The sequence below is a fragment of the Papio anubis genome, chromosome 12 (genome assembly GCF_008728515.1).
Source record: "Papio anubis isolate 15944 chromosome 12, Panubis1.0, whole genome shotgun sequence".
NCBI classification, from domain to species: Eukaryota; Metazoa; Chordata; class Mammalia; order Primates; family Cercopithecidae; genus Papio; species Papio anubis.
The window spans coordinates 47311321-47323396 of record NC_044987.1 but is presented as its reverse complement, the minus strand read 5'-3'; the positions used below and the strand labels follow the sequence as shown (position 1 = coordinate 47323396).

Genomic DNA, 12076 nt, shown 5'->3' with positions numbered 1-12076 from the left:
ACTCTTGTGGTGTTTTGTATGTATTCTGTTCTATTCTAGCATGTGTTACATTGCTGTTGTTATTTATGTGTCTGTCTCTCCTACTAGACTATGAGCCTTGCAAGAGCAGGGGCTGAGTTCTGTTCTTCTCTGTCTTCCTTTATCTATCCCATGGTCTAGCACAGGAATTATTTGTGAGAAAATGAGTGTCTGTCTGTCTTGACCTGTCATGACAGAGATCCTCTCCCACATCTCACAGGCAACAAGCTAGAGTTCAGTGCTATCTATCACCTCCTCTCTAGCTCCCCTGCCACTGCCCTGATTTCACCTTGATTTTTCTCCTTTAACTATGACAGCAGATTCCAAATCGGATTCTGAGCCTCCCAGCTCACCCACACCTGCCCAAGACATGTTCTGAAGCAAAGACATGATCAGGCCCCTCCCCTATGTTTCCTATTGACTAGATGCTGGTTACTAGAGAAGTTTAGTTTTCTTAGCTTTGAATCCATGACCCACCCAATATAGTGATCAGATTTATCCCCCATTGCTTTCCAGAGTCACATAACCTGGCATCTAGCCAAGTTGCACCAAACGCATCTGTGTTTTCAACCCTCTCTCATTGCTCAAGCTCTTCTACCCTCTAGCTAGGTTGCCCTTCCTCCATCTCTTTAATTAGTCAATCAGTCAGTTATTCATTCAGCAAATGTCCTCAAGCCCACCTCGGTGCCAGTCACTGTGTTCACACTGGGGCTGCAGAGATGACTGAGATACATCCCTGTGCTCAGGGTTGTTTATGTGTCTTCTCCTTTTGAGGTCACTGTAGTCATGACTCTTGCTGTACCTCCCAGAGTGATGAGGCTCAGTAACTACTGTCTCCACAAAATATCTTGGCCTCAGTACAATGGAATTGCCACTTTGTAAATTGAATGAATTGAGTGTTTCCCATACATTTGAATAAATCTTTGAGTTACCATCCTGCCTGATTATTACATTTCCTTTCTTGGATTTATTAATACTTGCTCCACATCCAGTTCCCTGATAGAAAATGCCATGTTTGGTAAACTACTATAGCCCCAAGCATGACTAATATCCTCTGTGGATAAGGCATTCTGGGACATAAGGACACTGTTTTTTTAAAGTGACAGGTTTTACTACTCCAGGATGATTTCCAGACCAGCTGAACACAGAGTTGGAATAGAAATGCCACCATTTTGCCTTTCTACTCTCACAGAAAAAAATGTGTTCATTGAGTATAACATAATATCAGGAAGAATTCATTCAATTCCTTCATTATATCTTTACCGATCAGCCTCTTTATGCTTCGTTTTGTTCTTCAAGCTGTTTAGTGTCCCAAATTCTCTTCACTCTATTTGTCTGAGTTCTTGAAAATTGTAAAATCCTATGAAGATTCATCTGCAAAAAAGTTTAACTTGAAAATCTAATTATTTATAAGACCCACTTTTGTGAAAGAATAATACATAATGATCATGTTTGAGTCTAAAAATCTGGACATTTATAGTTGTGATCAGATTTATTTACATTCTATATTTTTTCAAATGGCCTATTTTTCCTTGAAAATATAGTTTTTGAGGGGCAAGAAAGCCTTTTTTGTGATTTTTTAAATTACCTTCTAACTGAGCTTCTGTTTCCCTCATGCTTTCTAGTTCATGTATAGTATATTTTGGATCATGTTTTTCTTGACTCTGGAACTTCCTGTAACTTTTTATATGGTGTTTCTTTTAGATACTGTTTTAAAAACTTTTTCTTTTGAAATGTGTCAATCTGTCCAGAGAATTAAGTTAATGGTGTGCCTATTTTTAAACTCTTTAGATAGCTATAGTTGAAAAGACAAAAACAAAGCGAGAAATTATGTGACTACAGATAGAACTTTTCCAAATGGCTGACTGACATTTTTGAGACAAAATTCCATACTTTTATTGAAACACCTATATTTCTGGCTCATGGCTTGTCACTGTATTCTGGAAGTAAGACAAAGAGGCTTGTCTAGTAGACCTGAACACCAATTAGAGTTTCTTTTCAAGAGTATCACTATTCAGCTCTCCTGTTTGCCACTGGCCAGTTGACTTTTTATAGCCAGTGAAAATCCATCCAAGAATCCTGCAGTTTCTTCATGAACTTGTTCTTGTAATGAATTTACATTATGTTCAGATCATTCATTTATGAAACCAACAAGCATGTCTTGAGTACCTGTTATGTGCCAGATACTTTTATGAATGATTTACATATATTAATTCATTCACTTCCCACTACAAACCTATGAAGTAGGCATTGATTTTGTATCTATGTCAAAGAGGGGCTAATTGAAACAAGGTAACTTGCCAAAAACACGCAGCTAGAAATGGGATCCATATTTTAGTAGTCTGCCTTGGGAGTTCATGCTCTGATTCTACTAATAGCAAGGTGCCATGAGACTACCAAGAATGTAGCAACTAACCATGCCTCCAGATTGGGAGACAGGAGCCTCAGGGAAGATAAATACAGAACAAGAGATGTTTGATCCTTGATCAAGATGCTTAATCCTTGATTTAATCCCTGTTAGCAACTGATGAGCACATACTAAATTACCTGCAAAGAAGATATACCAGAAAAAAATATGTGCACATATCTGCAAAACTGTATTACATACCCAAAAACTTTGTATCATCAGTACAACTGTAAAAAAAAATGTGTGATTTGATTCATTTACACATGCTAACCAAATAGATTAGCATGTGTAAATGAATCAAATCACACATGATTTTCAGATTTCCTTTATGCTGTGCCACATCATATGTATCATTAATTGAAATCTATTTTGAATGGCCAACATTCAGAAGTTTCTTGAGTGCCTGGGGGGATCTAAATTTTTAAGACACACTACTGTTGCAACCATTGTTTTTCATTATAACATGATTCTGATCAATTTGTGTTTAATAAGTGTTTCTGACCATTGAGGAAGACTTTTCCTTTCTAAATCAACACGAAACTTGAAAAAATAAATCAAAATTTTGAAATATCACCTTGTTCTGTAGATTCAGACTAAACGATCTCAGATTTCTTCATGCGTTGGAAAATGTACTTTAAAAAAAAACTTGCCCCAAGGCATCTTCTTTGCCAGCTGGACTGACTTTTGCTCATTCTTGGATTGCCCTCTAGTGGTTTATTTAACTTATGACTGTTTCCCAAATGCTCCTGGGCAACTCGTGGTTGCTTTGAATTTGCTTTTAGTTTGATCCTTTCCACACCTTCTCCCATTTGCACAGAGGGGCTTCCAAAGACAGTGTCTTTGAATGAGAGTGAGCAATGTGCAAAATGACCCAAACACTTAGTGGTAAGCAATACATGCTATTAATGATGGTGGTGAAATCCTTCTTTCAAGTTTGTTCTCTTACTTTTTTTCTTTGTGCTGTTTTTAACTTTGCCCACTCTTTACTTTCTTCCCTCTGTTAACATCCTACTGGAGTGGTGCCGGGTAATCTGGTGGCACAGGATGACTTACAGGCAATGCTGTGTCTTGAAAAAGCCAATTAGGAATGCTGAATGCTGCTGGGCGGGCGTCCCATGCTCTCACCCATATAACAAGTCAGCACTCCATAGGCCTCAGTCAGACCCAGACTTCTTGGCTCCTTCTGGGTAGCTGAGGCTATGACTAGCTGGTCCAGACACTTAAGCATCATCCAAATCGCAAGAAAAATCTTTGAGTTTCTGTAGAAAGCCAGCAAGAGGCCCAGCCAGCATCACAGACCTGACACTCTGCAGAACTCTGGGTCCAGGCCACCTGCACCAATTAGAGCAGAACCAAGACATTCAGTGCAACATGCATTATTAATCCAAAACCTTTTTCAATAAGAAAAAAGCCAATTATTGGCTCAATTTTTTTTTAGAGAGAGAAAACAGCTACACTGCTATATATAATTTAGCAACTTAGTTTAGTCTCAATATTTAGTAAGTTTGTTTAAAAATTACCATTTCCATTGGTTTATAGTGACATGAATATAAATCCATAAATCCATTTCAGAGTCTACATTCCTTTCACTGTGAACATAAGGCTTCTTAAAAGCTAATTGTGGGATGGGGAACAGTAATGACTGTGGCTGGTGAGCACTGTTGAAAGCCAAAAGGACTGGCAGGTTTGGAAAGGCATACACGATATATACACACACTCTCAGTATACTACTGTTCCCCACACTTTTGCTGTACATTCTTGTCTCAAAAGATGGTATAAATGATTCCCTTAAATTTGAAAGAAACAATGAAGATGAATACATTTTCATCTTCATTTCAAAATAACCCTTTTAAATATAAAAAGTTCCTCATGTTTGTTAAATCTGTTCAAAAGTTGAATTTAAATACTTTCTTCACAACAAGTACAATGTTTTCAGCCTTAGTGCCTCATTACAATCAGTTTGGCAATAAGATCTCCAGTGCTTGATCAAAAATGGCATTCAATAGCTTATAAGACTGATAAATCTGCATTGGAATCAGTCTTACCACAAGGAATTAAAACAAAGTCCAAAAAATGTATGACTATTCATCAACACCCTTGGAACCTATGAATTATTGCTAATAATCTCCCACGTGCATATAATTCAAACACAAACTTTGTGAGGAGAGGGTGGAAAATAAATACTACAGTATTTCTTCAATTTTATTTAATGCTGGCTAGCTGGTTAAATGAAAGATTAATATTACTAACAGGAAGAGTCAAACTATTTTAAGGACTGTTTTCTAAGAACAATTTTGCAAAACAAAGATAAGCAAGACCCTATGCAAATACATTTTCTTGTAGTGTAATGTAATTGCTAGTATGAGGTATAATCTGCAAGCAATTAATACAAATATAAATAGGTATAAGCCACCACTAACTCACAGTCTGGTGAAAAGCTTCTCAGCTAAGGTAGTTTGAGGATAAGGTTAAGGGAAACGAGAAAGGGTGGACAGGGCAGGTTTCCAGTGGGAACGTCATTTATGTGCCTTATCATTATCATCATCCTGTATGCACCAGTCCATTGTTGCAGAAAGGTAAATCCTTTCCAAGTATGTTCTTTATGTAGCACAGTAAAATTATTTAAGTATTACTCTTGCTTCATTTGCATTTGTATTTAGATATATATATAATTATATATGCATATCAAAAACTATAAACAGAATTTTAAAACAGTTTATCTCATTTGAGGAAAGTTAACAGGTAAGACAAAACTACGTACTGTAGAACTTTTTAGGATATCTAAACTCAGGGTAAAACCAAAGAAAAACATTTCTACCTCTTTAGTAAATGGCTTGTGTGAAACCTCAAGCTCTCACTCAATTTTTTTTATAGATGGGTTTGTTTGATGAGGATTGTGATCCAATGATTGTTTAGCAGCAATTTTACCAAACTGTAAATTATTTTATTAACAGGTATTATAAACAGATAATACTAATCTTATTTTAAAACCATGGGTGCCACACTGGTGAATATACAGCTTATGAATAACTTAAAAAGTATTTCCCATTTTAAAAGGCAAACCCAGCATACAATACATGTATAACATGTATAATACATGTATAACCCATACAATACACGTATAACCCAGCTATACTATACATGTAGTAGCTATAATATGGATTATACTACTAATGAAGAAGCTATAATATGGATACATGATTGATGTGTCTAAAATGATATATACACTACATAATTCATGTTAGATAGGTGATCAGTACATTTTTCCATATGATTCCCTTCTTGCTTCACTTTCCCCAGAAACTGAATTCTGTACTTCCTCTTCTAATATTGGTATAATCAGGTTATCGCAGGACATCAAATTATATTTCATCTATTTCATCACAAATTTAGTAAACCAATGACACAAAAATATTTCATTTTCATATTCATCAAATATCTGCCAATTTTGAAAATAAGCATGCAAAAATATCCTGTAAATCCTAAGGCATACTGATCCTAGTTTTGCTACAGATTATTCCTTTATGCTAACCCTGCTGGGAAAATATTTATTGCCATTCAGAAAACATGCAGCGCCATCAATTGTGTGTCTAGTATAGGCTATAGCAGGACACTCTTGGAGTTTTATGAGCAGCACAAAGAAAAATCTATTGTTCAGTTGCTGTCATTTGAGTGCAAGTATCTGGATGGCATTCACTCTGAAGTTTGACAACAAGTCCATTTAGCTCAAGGCAGAATTGCCTTAAATGTCCATACTTCTCTAACTTTCATCTGGGCCTTCAGATGGTTCAAGAATTTTGTCAATATTGGAGCAATCTGCTCTTATGTTCTGTTGAATATACTGTTGAACAGCTAATGTACTGTCTATTTCTTCAAAGGATTCATCAGGCCAGTTATAAAAATCCTGTGCCCAGCCTGTTCTGCCTCAGCACGCCACCCCCTCCGCCATGACCATAGTATCAGCGTCTGGGCCTATTGGCTTGATTTAATAAGTAAGAGTACCAGTAATTTTTTAGAAGTAAAATGGATTTATTAAAGGATTTTTAAGAAAAAGCACTTGCTTTTATCTGCATTTTAAAAGGAGAATTGACATTACAGATGAAATAAAGATGAATACAGAAGAGAAGATCCTACTTTACATGCAAAATAATATCTATAAAATGGGATTAGTAATTTCTTCCTAGAGAGCTTGTGAGAACTAGAGATAGTGAATTATAAAGCATGTAAGAGGGGTTCATTTATTTATTCATTTGGCAAATATTTATTGAGCACCTGCTATGTGCAAGGCACCCATTTAGGTAAAACTGAAAAACATGTGTCTTTGTGAAGTTTACATGGTAATTTTTCATCCCATGTGCCAAAGAGATAATGGGAGGAATGACTACCATCTTTTAGAGACTTGTGGTATCATTTTGGGGATTAAATGTCATGTTTTATGTGGCTATAGAAAGCAAAACTAGAGCCAGGCATGGTGGCTCATGCCTGTAATATCAAAATTTTGGGAGGCTGAGGCGGGAGAATGACTTGAGCTCATGAGTTTGAGACCAGCCTGGGCCACATAGTGAGACCTTGTCTCAACAAAACATAAAAAAATTAGCTGGGTACAGTTAAGCGTGCCTATAGTCCCAGCTACTCTGGAGGCTGAGGTGGAAATAGTTTGAGCCCAGGAGGTCGAGGGTGCAGTAAGCCGTGATCGCACCACTGCACTACGGGAGTGTGAACCTGACTCCAAAAAAAATTTTTTTTTAAAGAAAAAAAAAAGCAGAACTAGGACCAATGGATGGTCTTTCAAGGGCAGTGGTTTTCATAATTAAAGGAAAATCCTGTTTACCAGCAGGACTGACCAAGAATGGGATGGGGCCACCTCTGGGAGCAGAGAGGCATGGGCTGGAGGTGATTCTGTTAGTGGAAGTATTTTGTAGGGAATTTGAGACCTCGTATCAAGGATCTCGGCAGTGTGGGCAAGGGGAGAATATGAAATCCATGTTTCCTTCTGCCTCTTAATTTCGAGATGCTGGAACTGGGATGGGAAGCCAAAGCCATTGACCAGAACCAGGGCTACAACTCAGGGGTGAGTGTGGGAGTTTAAATGCAGGATCCACACTGGCTACAGCTGAACTGGAGCCACAGATTCCTGTCACTTTCTGCCCCCAGGGATCAAGTACCATGGGTTTCAACCTGACCAGCCTGAAGGTTTGGGAGGCCCCATCAGGGGATGGGGGCAAGTTACTTTCCATAAAAGAATAAGGAGGTTATAGCTGGTGACCAGAAACAAACATGGAGGCAGAGGGTAATAAGGATGATACATACAATTTATTCAGTTCCTATTTCTTTTACTTTAGTATTCCTAATCTGTAAAAACATCATGAAAAAAAAACGTATGATTAATCTAATTTTACAGATGAAGGGACTGAGGGTCTGAGATGTAGAATAACTAACCTAATTTAGTGTAAAGCCAGGACTTGAACTTGCTGTCTCTGTGCTTCATCTACTCCAGATGGCTCCCTAATGAGTAGAATGAGACCTGTGTGCCAACCCTGGCCTGGTTCTCATGCTCCCACAACTGTGAAGTGAGAGGGCTCAACAATTTCAAATTCAATTCAACCACCACCTCCTGAATACTAACTAGGTTCCAGGACCTGGCTAGAAGCAGAGACACCAGGATAGAAAAGACAGTGTTCTGCTTTCATGGAGTTCACAGAAGAGTCGAGGAGGTAAGTTCATATCAGATTACCACAAAGCAGTGTGCTTAATGATGCTAAATCTTTTCATGTTTCCACATTTGCTAATGCATTTTAACAGAGCAAAGCAATGTCACATTGGTTTCAGCAGGAATTCAAACCAAGGGGCTTTGGTGAAGAGAAGTCAAAGCCAAAAGAGGGCTCTGCCCTTTAGAAGAGGTGGAATCATTCAGTCTGGGCAACATGGTGAAATCCCGTCTATATAAAAAATTCAAAAATTAGCCAGGCATGGAAGCGTACGCCTGTGGTCCCACCTACTTGGGAGGCTGAGGTGGGAGGATCACTTGCGCCTGGGAGGTGGAGATTGCAGTGAGCCAAGATCACGCCCCTGCAGTTACTACCTTCTGGGCAATAGAGTGAGATCCTGTGTCAAAAATAACATAACATAACATAACATAACATAACATAACATAAAAAGGGGGAAAGTAAGAACAGTGGGGTGAGGCCTTTGAGCTCTGAAACTATGATGGAACCCAGTCTTTTCCTCTTTTCTTTGGAGTTCCTAAGTTCACAAAGCCCAATGAGCAATGGCAAAGAACTGTGTTTGGCTATCTGACTCTCTTTGAGGAGTGCTTACATTATCTACTTCATTGTGATTTAAATCTTATCCTTTTCTACCATCTCTCTCCTCTCAAATCCTACATTGAATCCTACCCCACAGTGGGTGCTATATATGGACTGAGACAGAGATTTGGGTGCCAGGCCTACCAGGGTGTTGATTTGATTGGATATGGTTCCTTGACTCTTTGATACATTGGGTATTGCTAACCTAGTAAATCCATCTTTTTGAGCCTTTGCAAAGTGAGATAGTGGGAACCTATCACTTCCTTCTACAGGCATAAGCAAATGAGGCTTAGATTACAGTTAAATATCTACATCAACAGAGCAATTCTGCAAAGAGATTGGCATAACCAACAAGATTGCAAAGCAGAATATACAAGCCTCTCTTCAGTCTCCATTAATTGTGGCCCAAATTTTTCTAGGGAGTAACAGTTCCATGGCATCATTGAGTCTAGAATCTAAGTATTTGCTTTAGGAAATTATGGAAGCTTGTTAAATCATAAATGATGTCCTGATTTTGTACTCCAAATTACAGGTCATTCCTTGTTTATTGAAATAGAGGAGGATATTATGTTTCTATCACTCTTTACTCTTTAAAATGTTTCTTCCATCCTTCACTTTCCTATGGTTTATGTATTATTTTTTATTTAATCTGGTATCTGAATTTTATAAAACACTTTACAATTAATTTTGTCTTGTCTTCTCTTCCCATAATGATCCCGATCATCATCATAATTATATTTTCTTACAATTATGTATTGCTCTTCACAGTTCATAAATCACATATTCATAACCTCATGAATCTCCGAAAAGCCCATGAGGCCAATAGTGCAGTTATTATTTGCATTTTGCAAGTGAGAAAACTGCAGCCTAAAGAAGTTAAATCATTTGTTCCAGGCTCTAAGCTCAGTATTTTAGTGTGGAAGTGAATCCAACACCCTGATGCTTAACTCTGTCTGTTAACCACTATCCTAGATCAACAAGGTCCCACATTTGGACTGTGATGGACTTTACTCAGAACCTGGATTCTTTTTTCATAAAATTTTTAAAAATTTAAATAAGTGGCATAATTTATAAGACAAAATGTGTAATTTAAAAGAAAGCTATGTGTTTGGATGCTAAATAAACTACTTATGGTGCTAAATGCCCCCTCCCCAAAATCTCCAAGATAGATTAACATCACTAGTCATTATTCAGCACTATGTAGTACATGCTCAATAAATATTCTATTGATGGATATAGGTGGGTGGGTAGATGGATATCGGCCATGTTCTGAGCCCAGGGGATACAATAGTGAACACGACAGGCAAGTGCCTTGGTCCACACCACTCACAGTCAACTGGGCAAGTCAAACCTCACACAAGCCTTCTCAGTTGTATCTGATGACCACAATGAATTATATGAGGTCAAGTACGTGAAAGTATTTAGTGGATGGTATTGTACAAGTAAAAATTATTATCATGTTTCATGGACTTTTATCATCCTTAGATACAGTGCTACTTCCTTGGTCACACAGCTCCTGTGATGCTGAAACAGAGAGATAAGTACTCATCGAGGAACACACAGGTGGTAATAGCATAACGATGACTCCAACTAGTCAGGGCGTTCTACCCATGTGGCCCATAGGCATAGTGTTTGAGGATTCCCCGTCTTTTGGCGGGGTGGGGAGTTGGGGGACAATAAGAACACTTAAACCCCTTGCAAAACAACAACAAATACAAAATGCAGCTAAATATTGCAGGGAATTTGCAAAAACTAAAAGAATTAAAATCTGAATATCTGTAAGCTATCTCAACTTTATTAAGTCAACTTTATTGTTTCTTTATTATGTGTTGAAATTTCCATTGCATTTGAACACAATTTAGGGTTAGATTTTCTCACATCACAAGATTTCCAGAGAATGCACAAGGATTTTCCAGAAATTACAAGCAATCCTATAATAAATAAGTAACTTATAACCAAATAATTTCAAAAACATAATTATAAAAATACATTCAAAAAACTTACATGACATGTATGTTCATTTTAATATATTTGATATCAGCTACAGAATGTGAGACTGTCTCAGTTCTGTGATGGTTAAAATAGCCCCTGGCTGGCAGAACCAGCCTAACTGTGGGCTTCTCATTTCAGAGAACCACTTGGATGTTATTATTCAGTTAAGATATTTATAGGATGGTCTTTCAGCTCAAATAACTACCAGGCAAAGGGGGAGTGAGGTGAGAAGGAAAAGAAAGAGAAGAAGAATGGAAGGAGGGAAGGGAAGGAGGGAGTAAGAACAAAAAAAAATCTTTAAGCTAACTTTGGTATGACTGCTGTCGTCAGTGGCAGCACGTACCTTTGCCAAGTGGAAATAAATAAGCTTCTAAGGTATGGGTTTGTTCCCAAATAGGTTTGGCAAATACATAATTTATTTTTCTTAGCTCTAGTACATGATACCCTGGCCATTCAGACACCATATAGGCACTGACATTAATCAAGTACCTCAATACCATCCCCTCTGCCATGCCAGGGAAGGTCTTGCACAGGAATATTTATTTAGCTGAGTTCTTTCTCCATGACTGAGAGCACGGAAGCAGGGCTGTAGTGAATAGAGCAATGGGATTGATCAACACCTCTGTGCAAACTCCAGGTTAAAAGAGGCTAAAGAAGTGACTACTCAAGGTCATGCATAATCTTGGATTGGATCCGCACATTGGGGGAAATAGTCATAATGAATATAATCAAGGCAATTGATGAAATTTGAATGTTAATTTACTTATTTTGATAGGGAATATCCTTGTTTCTAAGAAAAGAGCTTTGAAGTATCTAGGAGTGAAGAGACCTCTTTGTTACTATAGTGATAATAATAATAATAATAATAGTAATAATAGTTCTTACAAGAAACTGAACACCCACTTGCTGGAAGCTGGGGACATGGTTAATGTCTGTCTTTGTGCCCAGGGACTCGACACTTCCTGGATGCCCAGAGCATACCATGTCCACAACTGCCAGCGAGTAAAGACTCAGCGAGTCCTAATTCATGTCATAGTATGACTTGCTGATGAGGAGAGTGGGTGGGGATGTTCCAGAATTTAAGGGGTGGTGGCTAGAAATTCTAACATTCAAGGCAGTGAAAGTAGGTCACTTGGCTCTCGCAAGGCAGGATTTGTGGGCAGCAGGGACTTTTCTGAAAGTAGAAAGACAGGACAGGCCATTTTAGGGAACACCTTTTGTAAGGACACAACAATCTCAGAGCCATGCAGCACTCAGAGTGAAAAATCACCATGGCATGTGTGTACCTATGTAACAAACCTGCACATTCTGCACATGTATCCCAAGAAGAAAAAGAAAGTACTACATAAGCGTT

General features: G+C 38.0%; 1 pseudogene; it reads right to left on the bottom strand.

The window, feature by feature from the left end:
* Window positions 1–5806: 5806 nt before the first annotated feature.
* Window positions 5807–11706, bottom strand: LOC116269822 (annotated as a pseudogene).
* Between the last annotated feature and the right edge of the window lie 370 nt (window positions 11707–12076).